This window comes from Elaeis guineensis, chromosome 5 (genome assembly GCF_000442705.2).
Source record: "Elaeis guineensis isolate ETL-2024a chromosome 5, EG11, whole genome shotgun sequence".
Lineage (NCBI taxonomy): Eukaryota > Viridiplantae > Streptophyta > Magnoliopsida > Arecales > Arecaceae > Elaeis > Elaeis guineensis.
This window is the reverse complement of record NC_025997.2, coordinates 97,305,973-97,319,516: the sequence shown is the minus strand read 5'-3', so window position 1 is coordinate 97,319,516 and position 13,544 is coordinate 97,305,973. Positions and strand designations below refer to the sequence as shown.

The window sequence follows — 13,544 nt, the reverse complement described above, 5'->3', positions numbered from 1 at the left end:
ACACAACTACAGTATCGAGAAGTCACTGACGAGTGAGTAGGAATCTATATAACTTCTCATTCTTGATCACACTTAGTATCATTATTCTCTAACAACCATCTGCACTCTTCCTCTAGTATCTCTATACTATAGACTCAAGATCCATCTATCCAAAAAAAAGCGATCCGTGCATCAGTCTAATCGGATCTGTCACCATCTCCATGATGATCATTGACTAGGAGCAGTTTAGAAATTAATGTATTATGACACATATCTTAAATTTTTAACTTTTAAGAATATGTGTCATTGACCATTAACTCCTTAGATGATTCTAGGACACATTATTCTAGAATGAAAATAATTACTCATAATTTTTAATTTCAATAAATCAAGTACAAACTTATATCTTGAAAAAATTATAATATGTCAGTCAATAATTGATTTTTCAGATTACACATCTAACAATCTCCTACTTGACCTAAAGTCAATCTATCCAAACCGAAGTCCCACCTTCTCAAGATAAACTTCAATCTTTTAGCTGACTAAATGGCTTAGTCAGTGAGTCCACCATATTTCCATGGGGTCTACTCTCTTCATCTTGACATCTTCCATATCGAGGTAGTTGCATATTATTTAAAGTTCTCTTTTCCATGTGCTGGGTATTCTAGTGAGACCACGGCTCCATTAGCTATGGTGCCAATATTGTCACTATAATGACATCTCATGACATTAATTGCAACAAAGATACTTGGACTAAAAGATCTTACCTAGCACCTTTGAAAATATTGACTAACTCAGCTTCCTACAATGATTGGTTTATTTGAAACTCTTCTAATCTACCACTTCTCACATTGCACACATCCTGATGTAGACTCTCTATCATCAGTGTCAGATACAAAATTTGAGCATGTGTACCCATAAATGCCACAACTCAAAAATTCTCCTCCAAAAATTAAGAATAAATCTTTGATGCTTCTCAAGTACTTAAGAATATTCTTCACAGTTATCCAATATCATACACCTAGATTCGACTAATTTCTACTCGTGACACTCATAGCAAGATCAAGTCAAGTATATTACAATACATTCATGAGGCTGCATAAGGGATCAAGCTCATGAGTTAAATCTCCTCAGATGTGTTTAGAGACATCATCATGGAGAGATACATGCCTTGCCAAAATAATAGAAGTCTTTTCTTAGAGTTTTCATGCTGAACCTCTTCAGCATCTCCTTTATGTACTTTTCTTATGAAGAGCCTAGCATCCAATCAGATTTGTCTTTATAGACTTTCAATCCAAGATGCTTTCTCTTGATCTTTCTGGAAGACCTTTTGACAACCAACTCTTGATCTAAGTCAGTATTAGATGTATACCCTAGAAGTTAGGTAGGCTGACACATGTACACATTCTATAGATATAGTTTTATAATTAAATTTTGAAATAAATAAAATTTGGATTATTTTTTCATTCATGTTGTATTTTAGTTGTGTCTAAGAATCATCCGAGGAATTAATAGATAATGATATGTATTCTTAAGAATTGAGAATTTAAGACACGTGTCATTAGTGGTTAATTCCTAAATACTCTCAATCGATAGATTGTCACAGAGATGGTGACTGATCTAGATAGATTGGTGCATAGATCGCTTCTCTTTATGGGTAGACGAGTCTCAAGTTGATAGTATGGAGACATTAGAATGAGAGTACAAGTACCTGATAGAGATCAAGGATACTGAGTGTGATCAATATGAGAAGTTATTAGAATAGCTACCCATTCATTAGTGACTTACTCAAAGTTATAGTAGTGTAGATAGTTCTTTGACCTACGGTGCCGCGATTGTTCGCAGTAGGGTTGCTGCAGTTTGACTGAATAATTACTTAGTTACTTAGCCATTCGAAATCTTATGGTGTATGTTGGCTACAGTAAGTCTATTGTAGGAATAGGTGTGCACCTAGATGGGATCTGTCGATCCTGATAGATAGAGAAAGATCCTATATAATTCAGGAGACTAAGTCCTAAAATTCATGGCCATGGTAGGTGAATAATGGAAAAAAAAATTCATAAAGTTTCACATAGACTCAAGTCGATTAAATTTGATATATGATGGATGAATGGGTTTGATGAGTTATCATTGACCTGCATCTTGTGAAAACTCACGATAGAAAAATTGAACTACACAACAACTGCACCTAGATGTTCATTACTTTCATTCTGCTGAATTGTCATTCATACTACTAGATATCACTGATGGATTGTGGGACTCATCGAGCATCATCTTGATGATCGATGACCCTCGAAGGATAGAGTTAAAATTATTCCAACTCATCAAAAAAAAATTTGATGATATTGTGATAGAGATCCCAATATATCTTACTACCAAATAGAATAGAACATATGGAGTCACATACAAATGAGGTTCTTATCTGATTAGATGGCTGATTAACGATTATGAATCATCGAAGGGTAAAATCATCTATGTGATTGATGATTGATCTTAAGTAAAAATTATAATTATATAATCCACTATTAGTGAATTATAGAAGAATTAATTAGTAATTGGATTACTAATTAGCTTAATTTGATTGAGCAATGAGATTTGGATCAAGTCTAATTGAATTAGATTCAGTTTGACTTGTATTGGATTTGATTGGATCAAGTCTAATTGCAAAAGAGACTAATTTTTGATTTGGTCAGAATTTGAATTTAATTAATTTTTAATTGAATTAAAAATTTATTGAAGAGATTGGATTCCTAATTTAGTTAGGTTTCTTCCTCTTATTTGGATCATACTAAATTTGATTTGGCTTAAACCAAAAAAAAAACCCTAGAGTCCCAACTCTTTGGGACTTCTTCCCTTGCGCACGCCCCATGATCTCCACGATAATTATTTCATGCTAAAGCATTTCTGCATAAGCAATTTTTGTGTGAAAGGAAGAGGGCACAGAGTGTTGGGAATAGTATCCCAAAGTCAATCGTCAGCCTGTTGACGGTTGTGCTCATTTTTGTATATGTACATAAATTATCAATTAATAAAAATTATTTTAGCATTTTTCATCACAAAATATTTCATCTTCTAATGAACTCCTATGTTGTGGTGAAGTCCTTAGGACTATTTAGACTCGATAAAGGAGGATTTGTCATTTAGTCCTTAAATTTGTTCGCGACCAAATGATACGTTGTTACCAAGGATGATAATATTTATCAAGTATAGATCATTGTGTGCCATATAGGTTGGTTGTCCTCTTAACCAATGAGTGTGGAGACACTGGTATGGCATACAGGTGGATGTAAGGGTACATCTGCACTGAACGTGACCGACTCCGGAGCTATTTCTGCTATCAAGATTTGCTCCGATGGAATATGGGTATAAATATCCCTCCGATCTGAGACCGCCACGGTGACTTGCAAGCAACTCACTGTACTTAGACACTGGACTACCTAAATTTCTAATTCAGTGACGGAAGACTGCTGGGTGTAGTCAAGTACTTGACTTGTCGGTGCGTGTGTCAAGATGAAATTGACCACTCCAGTTTAGGAGCTGTGTACAGTCGTATTTCAATTTAGCAAAACTTTGGCCAAGATAGTCTTTGTGAGGAGTCACGGGACTATTTGAGTTGAGCACGATTCAGATGATCTGATCAGGGTTGACAGTTTAACCCTGAGTCATCCTAAACACAAAGGTCAAAAGGATGAATTATACAGTAACCATATTCATGTAGGTTCTGAGTGTTGCAATTATGACCATTCGACCTATCCGATCGTCGGGTACCATTGCTAGATGATCACTTCGATTAGTACAGGAATTGGTTCCTGTGCTACCGGCTTAGGTTCGAACCTATGGGGTCACACACATTAGAGGTTCTTATCTGATCTGATGGCTGATGTAGAATCCTATATGTTTGAGACTCAGTGATCGAGAATCAGGATTCACTGATCATGAGTTCCACACATTATGGGTACCGGGGTCAAGAGTCCCACTGGTTAGAATTTTTCGATCAGATTTACATATCGATGAATTCTGATGCCTGATTGCCCATAGGATTTGGACTCAGTATTTATGAAAGATTTAATTAGTGATTTGATCGCTAATTAATTCAATTTTATTAAGTAATTATTTTTGGATCAAGTCCAATTGAATTAGATTCAGTTGGGTTTGACCCGATTAGGTTAAGAGTTGACCTAATCGTCGAGATGGTTTGGTCCCTGATTTGATCAGAGGTTGGGCTTAGTCAATTCCTGATTTGATTAAGATTTTATTGAGCCTAATTAAGTCTAATTAAGTTGGATTTAAATTAGTTTAATTGGACCTAACTTATTTGGTTCAATTAGGTTGGTTTAAATAATTAAACCACCTTGACCCAATCTCCATGTGCCACCTCACTTCCATTGCACCCATTTGGATTCATGAGAAGAAACTTCTCATGAATTTTTTTCTTACGCCAAACCCTCTCCACGCCCCACTTTAATGTGCCAAATGAATGGATAAGGATGATTGGTTGGCCATTCAAATTCAAAATAAAGTTTGAATTTGAATGGGCAATCAATCTTTGCACCTTATCCCTTTTTTTATGCCCTATTTATTACATGAGAAAAAATTTCTCATGAAATCACATCATGCACAATTTAAGCCATGCCTCACACCTTTAGTGAATAAGGGATGAGTTGGTGTCCATTTGAATTTAAAATTTGATTTGAATTCAAATGTGCAATTACTCATCTTTATCCTTTCTTTTGGATAAGACGTTTGACGTTGTTATAAAAGGAGGATAAGAGTGGGGCGTGCAAGGAGAAGTTTTTTGGAGAAAAATTTTGGGGCGTGAGAAGTCTTGTGCGTGAGAAGGAAGTCCATATCCTTCCAAGAGAAAAAGAAAGAAAAGAAAGAAAAGTGGGTGCAAGGTTTTCGATGAGTTCCCTAGAGTTTTAGCTTGGGGTTCGGGAAGTGAGAAAGTGAGATACGAGTGTCGTGAGCCCACAAAATCTTAGGAAGATCTTCAACATCCTCTCAAGCACATCTGTTGATGATCCAGAGCATCCAAAGAATCGACAGACATCGATCGAAAGAGTTCGATCAGCATCCACCATCAAAAGGGCTCTACAACGAGCTAGCACTCGTGAGGAGTCGATCAGATCGAGAGCTTCATGTGGATGATCCACAGAGGCCAGACACACTATGTGGCTACATCATGATAATCAGACTCTCCCGACGGTGATCAGATTGCGACGATCTACTACCCACACAAAGGTATTGTGTTTTGAACACATTACAGTAAAGTGTTTACTGTTCGAATTTGAATTTCAAATTTAAATGAATGCATGCTATATATCATATTTAGATCTTAGTGTAGGATAAATTTATGTTAATTAATTAAATTAATTAATATCTTTCCACTATAAAATTATAATTTTGAAAATTTTTAAAATTACCATTTTACCCCTGCACTGAATTTTTCCCACAAATGGTATCAGAGCCAGGTTCTTAGATATGATATATATATTTGCATGTGTAGATTAAGTTGTAATCTAAAAGTTTAAATTTTAAATTCAAAATTCAAAATTTAAAATTTGAATTTTAAAAGTTGTTCGAAATTCAAAATTCAAAAAAATTTGAAATTCAAAATTTGAAATTTGAATTTTGAAATTTGAAATTTGAAATTCAAAATTCAAAAATTTGAAATTCAAAATTCAAAATTTGAAATTTGAGTGAAATTTCAAATTTGAAATTCAAATTTTAAAATTCAAAATTTGAAATTCAAAAATTTAAAATTTGAAATTTATTTGAAATTTGAAATTTAAAATTTAAAATTTGAAATTTAAATTTTGAAATTGGTATATTTAGATATACTTGATCTAAGTAGTAAGTAATCGAATTGGGTTGGTTGCCATGGCCGTCCGGTCATAGGAGAAAAGTAGGGTTTAAAGGCCCTCTCCTCCCATTCGATGGGGTCTCCTATGGCGGTAGGGGTGCCGCTGCAATTATATCCCATGCAGATGAAGCAGTGAAAGAAATTAATTGTAAAGGTTCAATTGTAAAATTTATCATGAATGTGTTAGATTAGATCTAAATGAATATTCTTGATTTATTTTGATTGAGTTATTTTCTGTTATGTAATTAGCAATAGGATTGCTATTTATGAAATGTGCTGATCTATTTGTGAAATGAGTCAACATATTTGGTGAACAGAAAATAAAACCTTTCAAATTTGAAAATTATTTTTGAAATGCCAAACCCTGACCAATCAGCCCAAATACTTAATTAAAGGAATTAAGTGTTGTCTAGTAGGTCTAGAATTGTGAATTAAGACCTAAGACAATTGCATAAACTTGTGGGTCAATGGGTTAGATGGATTAGGTCCATAATTGAGTTAGACCTAAGGTTAGCTTAAAGAAATGGACTAAATTAGAGTAATTGATCCAATCTAATTAAAAGTTGAATTAGATTAGGTCAAGGATACTCTAGACTCAACTCCAATAGTTGTAGTTGAATGGGTCCATGTCTTTAACTAGACCAAGATGGACTTAATTCATGGCTATGCGGTGGAACCCTATTTAATAAGTTGATCAAATTAAAACTAATGAACCGGTTGGTGTCTAAGGTAAGTTTGGTATTTTGACCAATGATTTTTAAGTGGGAGCTACTCGCAGTGATTCGATCTCTGACGAGTTAATGACTTATCCCCACCACTGATCTCACTTACCTGGCCAACCTAGTGAATTAGATTTTGATTAGATCACTTGGTGATTAGGGCTCACCCATGTCATTAGGTAAATCAGTTTGACTGATTTAGGTACTCCTAATGTCAGCTTTAATTAAATTCTTTTTTTTTCTGACTTGGTGAAGTCAGTGGGAGGATTGAAATTAGTTGGATATTTTTCTTCTCATCTATCCTTTAATAAAATCTTCAAAAATTATTAGGTCCTAAAAATGATTAAGTTATATTGATAACTAAGTCATAGCCTCCCATTAAGTGAGTGATACTAAGTCCATTAGTTTAATAATCATTGGAGGCCCAAAGGCCTGGTGCTTATTGACTAATAGAATTATCATTCATAGTATGATAATTTGGTTTGAGTCTTTCTGATGGTGGTTAGATTGGCCGACCAAAGTCGGGCTTGATCATTTATTGATCTGATTCACCAAATCAAATCATGTTAATGGTTGGACCTAACCAAATTTTTTCAGTGGAGGCCAAAGCCTACTGATTAGGTTCTGGGGTAAAATTAATTACTAGAAGTTGTTTAGAGAAACAACTGGTTATGAACCTACCCATAGATGCACATGGGTTGACCAACCAAAGTTGGGCTCGTGTGTAGTCTGTGTAGATTCTAGTACCCACTAAGAAATTAAAGTAATTCTTCGAATTAGAGGTTGAGGCTACCAGTTCATAAAAATACTAGGAGAAACTTTAGAGGTCTGATTTTCCTTTATGCAGCTATGGCCACTACCCAGTTCCTTCAGTCATTATTAGATAATGACAAGCTCATGGGACCTAATTTCGATAGCTGGTATCAAAAATTAAAAATCATCCTTGAGCATGAGCGGATTCTTTATATAGTAACGGATCCGGCACCTGAGGAGCCAGCCCCGAACATTAGAGGGATGGTCCGAGACACTTATCAGAAGTGGCTCAATGACCGCACCACCATTCGGTGCATTATGCTGGCGGTAATGAATGATGAGTTCAGCCATAGGTTCGAGAACACCCAGCCACAGGAGATGCTTCAAATGTTGAACGACTCCTTTGGCACACCTGACGACGTTGAAAGGCACAAAACTAGTTGTGCCATTTTTAATGCTCGGATGAGGGATGGAGCCTCAGTCACTGATCATGTACTGTACATGACCGAAATGATTGAGCGCCTAACTAAACTGGGCTTTCCCCTGCATTAGTAGCTCGATAAGGATGCCATCCTTAATTCATTGCCTAAATCCTTCCTCCCCTTTTTTATTCATTTTCGGATGACAAAGCCTGCAGTGAACTACCATGGTTTGTTGGGGTTGCTGCAGAACTTTGAGAAGGATCACCAGCTCCATAAGGAGTCGGTGAATGTTGTGGGAGGGTCTTCTTCTGGTCGTCGACCCTTTAAGAAAGGGAAGAAGAAGAACAAGAAGAAGAAGAATAAAAAGGTGCAGCTGCATGCTAAGACATCTGTACAGGGTCAGACCAAGAAGTGCAAGCCCGATCAGAGCCAGGTGGAGTGCTTCTTTTGCAAGAAGCAGGGGCACTAGAAGAGGAACTGTCCTCTATACATTGCTTCCCTGGATCCGAATAGGCCAAAGAAGAAGCAAGGTACTTATATGATAACACCTTGCAACTTATCCATTTATGATACTACTGTCTGGGTATTGGATACCGGAAGCCCTTATCATATTTGCAATTCGATGCAGGGTCTGCAGGTCAATAGGAGATTTGATGAAGGCGAGAGATTCCTGAACATTAGAGATGGAAGCAGAGTTTCAGTTCTAGCATTAGGAATCATGAACCTTATAATCAATTCTCGAAACATAATTCTGAGTAAATATCACTATTGTCCAAGTTTTTTATTAAATATTATTTCTGTAGGCCTTTTGGCCATGAACGGTTATCAATTTTTAATAAAAGAAAATATTTGCAATATCATTTTGAATGGTGTTACAATGTTTGTTGGACAACTTTAAGATGGAATTTACATTCTATCACAACCTGTTAATGTGGTTCAAACCTCTGATAAATGTCCTAGAATAGATAATGTGTCAAAAGTCTACCTTTGGCACTGTAGGCTAGGTCATATCAATAAGAACAGGATAAACAGGTTGGCTCAAGAAGGAATTCTTGAAGTAGGTGATTGTGAATCACTTCCAACCTGTGAGTCCTGTCTTCTTAGTAAAATGACCAAATCACCTTTTACTAGAAAAGGTGAGCAAGCCAGTGAACTCTTGGGTTTGGTACATTCTGATGTATGTGGACCCATGAGCTCAAGTGCAAGAGATGGATATTTCTACTTCATAACCTTCACAGACGACCTATCGAGGTATGGGTATGTCTATTTAATGAAGCATAAATCAGAGTCATTTGAAATGTTTAAGCTATTCCGAAATGAGGTAGAAAAACACAAACTAGAAAGTGTATTAAAACTCTTCGATCTGATCGTGGAGGTGAATACCTTTCCAATGATTTTCTGACATATCTTGGGGAGAATGAGATTCTTTCTCAGTGTACTCCTCTTGGAACACCACAACATAATGGTGTATCTGAAAGGAGGAATCGAACCTTGTTGGACATGGTTCGATCCATAATGGGGTTTGCTGGTCTGCCGATCTCCCTCTGGAGATATGCACTTGAATCAGCTTGTTACCTTCTAAATAGGGTTCCAAGTAAGTCTGTAACCAAAACACCATATGAGATATGGATAGGACGTAAGCCAGTACTCTCGCACCTTAGGGTTTGGGGGTGTCCGACTTATGTTAAACGTTTAATTACGGACAAGCTTGGATCTAGGTCTGACAAGTGTAATTTTATAGGGTACCCAAAAGAGACCAAAGGGTATTACTTCTACCTAGCTGATGAGCAAAAAGTGTTTGTCAGCCTTAAGGCAATTTTTTTGGAAAAAAATTCCTTGGTGAAGGGACTATTTCCTCTAAGGTCGAACTTGACGAAGTTCGACAGGTGAAAAAATCGACACAAGTTGCTGAACCTGAATCGGATTTGGTTAGATCAGATCCGAAGCCCATTGTTCAAGCACCCTTAAGGCGATCTGGTAGAGTACCACATCAACCGGACAGATACTATGGTTTCTGGATCCGGAACGGTGATCCTATCGAACTTGATAAAAATGATGAGGATCCGATCATCTACATGGATGCAATGCAGAGATCCGACTCTGAGAAATGGCTGGAGGCCATGAAATTCGAAATGGAGTCCATGAAGGTCAACGATGTGTGGACATTGGTTGACCCACCCGAAGGAGTAAAACCCATAGGGTGTAAGTGGGTCTTCAAGAGGAAGAGAGGCGCAGACAGAAAGGTGGAAACCTATAAAGCCCATCTGGTTGCCAAGGGATATCGTCAATGTTATGGTATAGACTATGACGAGATGTTTTCTCCTGTGGCAATGCTCAAATCCATTCAGATTATGCTTGCGATAGCTGCCCATCTGGACTATGAAATCTGGCAGATGGATGTGAAGAGAGCTTTTCTAAACGAAGAGCTGGATGAAGAGGTGTATATGATACAACCAGAAGGATTCACATCCACAGATGAGTCTAAGGTGTGCAGGCTACAGAGGTCCATTTATGGACTTAAGCAGGCATCACGGAGTTGGAACATACGTTTTGATAAGATGATCAAGATGTATAGCTTCGTTAAGAATGGAGAAGAGCCATGCATTTATAAATGGGCTAATGGTCCAGTAGTAGTATTTTTTGTATTGTATGTGGATGATATTCTCTTAATCAAAAATGATGTCCCTGCATTACAGAGAATAAAGATTTGGCTGTCGTCACAGTTCTCCATGAAGGATCTGGGAGAAGCTTCCTACATCTTAGGGATGAGGATCTATAGGGATAGATCTAAAAGGTTGCTTGGTTTATTGATTTATGTCACAAATTGACATAAAAAGTATCAATTAATATCTAAATTATCTAACTTTATTAAGAAATTAATACTTATTATTATATTTTGTAGAAGAAGAGATCATCAATAGAAAGAACAAGGAAAGAGGATTCCAACGGCGCAAATTTTATGCAAAACAGAGTTAAATTGACCCAGGAATTGAAGAATGAAGAAAGAAAGACTCAATTGGGTCAAACCCGAGTCAAATCAGATCAAAATTGGTCAAAAATCAACTGATTTGATGATCTGATTAGCCGTCTGGTCCACAGCAACAGGTGCATGGACCATGGACTCATCGGCGCACCATAAACCCCCCTAACAACCCTCTAAAATCTCTTAGTCCCACATCTAAAGTTTTGAAAACCTTATAACCCCCAAATGCCTATAAAAAGCCCCCAAAGGCCCTTGTTTTATGTATTCTTCCTTCCGATCAAGCTTGTAACCCTAGATAGTGGGGTTTTTAGCTCTCTTCTCAAGCCTCAAGCTTTGAGGGTTTGTAATAAATTTTTTTTATATATAAAATCTTATTTTTATGCAATTTCATCTCTTTACATTATGCAATTTATTTTTCTTGCAATTAGGATAGTTTAATTTATGCAATTTAATTTTATGCAATTAGGTTAGTTTAAATTATGCAGTTTAAATTTATGCAATTAGGATAGTTTAATTTATGAAATTAGGGTAGTTTATTTTTCTGCATTTAAATTTTGCAAGTAGATTTAGATCATGTCTAGCTAAGCATCCCTTCTAGGGTTTGCGATGAAGCTAGATCATGAGTAGGGATTTTACATAGGGTTCTTTCTTTTTCTTAGGGTTTTTTTTTCTTCCTCTTTTGCCAAGAATTTTTGATGAACTACAGTTGGGTCAGAGTCCCTTCATAGTTCATGCTTGATTCAGTGCATTGGAGGAGAAAATCCTAAGGGATCCTAGTTACTACTCCCTTGTAAAGAATCTTGATGGGTTATCGTTGGGCCTTAGTCCCTTCATAATCTATGCTTGGGAAAGACAAGAGGAGTAGTCGTTAGGATCAATAAAAAAAATTCTAGGTAGAATTCCCTAATCTAGATCTAGTGGATTCAAAAATCCTAGATCCTTAGTCTTATTGTCTTTAGCAAACAACTTTCGACTTTCGATTTTTGTTAAAGCTCGCTTGAGCATAGATTTAAAAATCATTTTTAAACCAAGTCTCTGTGGGATCGACCCGTACTCGCTGGTCGTGCTACTCTGCACACCGTGCGCTTGCGATTTTATTTACAAATTTTAAGATTTGCACATCAAGTTTTTGGCGCCGTTACCGGGGATTTGGCGTTTTAAATTGTTTTCAAATATTTGTTCTTCATACTTTATAACTCTCTTTCTTTTTCCTTTAGGTTTCTATATTTAGTTGGTGATTGCTGGAAAACTCAGGTACACTTCTAATTTCTCTTTTATTATTTTTAGTTAATTACTTTTCCTTTAGACCTAATCATTTGAATTTACTTAATCATAAAAAAAAAATATATATATAAAACAAAACAAAAGACATTTCATAATCGTAAAGTAAAATATCAAAATAAAAAAAAAATTCTAAATTAAAATCTTTTACATTCTTGGTCATCTTGTTTATTTGCATTTGCATTTTCATAATTAATCTAAGGGCATCAACCCATTAACAAGATAAGGTGGAGATTTCATTACTCTTTCTTAGCCCAAAAACCATCTCCATCATATTGCATTACCTAGACCTTTAATCTTAAAATCAATTAGACGTCAACCTTAAGGAATTCGAGCTCAATAGGACAAGGAACCCTAAGAGTTCTACCAAGTTTGAGTTGTTTGATTAGTTGGTGTCTAGGCAAGTCCCTGAGGGTGGTTTGTTAAATTGATTCAGTTGCTGGCCTGGCCAACTCGTTTGGTATCTAAAAAGGCAATGATGAGTGAACCTCCCACCTCTTATACTTACCTGGCTAACTAGTTGATCAATCTCCACTTGGAAGGCTTGAAGGGTCATCTTGAAACAGTTAGGAGCTGTCTAGATTTAGGTTAACCCTAGGATAGATTGAGTTTAATTTATTGTTTCACTTGTTTGAAAAAAATATATATATATTAAAATTTAAATTAATTTGGTTACTTTTTTTTAGATTTAGGACTCCTTAGGATCTTCTCTTTAGAATTTTTTCTCTTTCTTTTTCTTATACATAAAAATTTTATAAAAAAAAATTGTATAAACATCGAGAACCATACACCTCGTGTGTGGAGAAGAGTGTCGGGTCGTCTAGTTAGAATTGAGTCAATTCCTGTTATTCCAATGGCTGAACCAATCCAACCCATGACCCTTAAGGATTTGTGTTATCCAGTTGGCTCCATCCAACCATCTTGTATCAGGTTGCCACAACCCACAGCTAACAATTTTGAAATCAAACCTCAAATCATAAATATGCTTCCAAAATTCACAGGATTAGAGGATGCTTATATATTTATTAGAGAATTTGAGGAGGTATGTGCAACCATGAACTGCAATTAACAGAGGATGAGGTCAAACTTAGATTAATCAACTTTGCCCTTAAGGACAATGCTAAGAAGTGGCTTTATAGTCTGCCAAACTATTCTGTCACTACCTGGGAGGGCTTTGTGAGAATATTTTTAAAAAAGTATTTTCTCCATCATAAAACAGCTAGGATTAGGAATGAAATAAATCAATTTTACCAACTAGCTGGTGAATCATTTTGGAAGTACTTTGATCGTTTCAAGAATCTTTTGACCCAATGCCCACACCATGAAATAGAAACTTGGAGACTATGCCAGATCATCTATGAGGGGTTAGATTCAAACTCAAAAACCATGCTAGAGTCCATGTGCCAAGGCCAATTTATGGACAAAGAAACTACTGAAGCTTGGCAATTCTTAGAAGACCTAGCCGAGAAAAATTTACAGTGGGAAACAACTAGGGAACCTGATAAAGCTACACCTTCAAGAGGAGGAATGCATCAAATTCAACC

The 13,544-nt window shown here is 36.2% G+C and overlaps 1 non-coding gene across 1 annotated transcript; it reads right to left on the bottom strand.

Moving 5' to 3' along the window:
- Positions 1-13,221: 13,221 nt before the first annotated feature.
- Positions 13,222-13,328, bottom strand: LOC140858282 (small nucleolar RNA R71). Its single transcript, XR_012141849.1, has one exon. It is a non-coding gene; the product is annotated as a small nucleolar RNA R71 (small nucleolar RNA).
- Between the last annotated feature and the right edge of the window lie 216 nt (positions 13,329-13,544).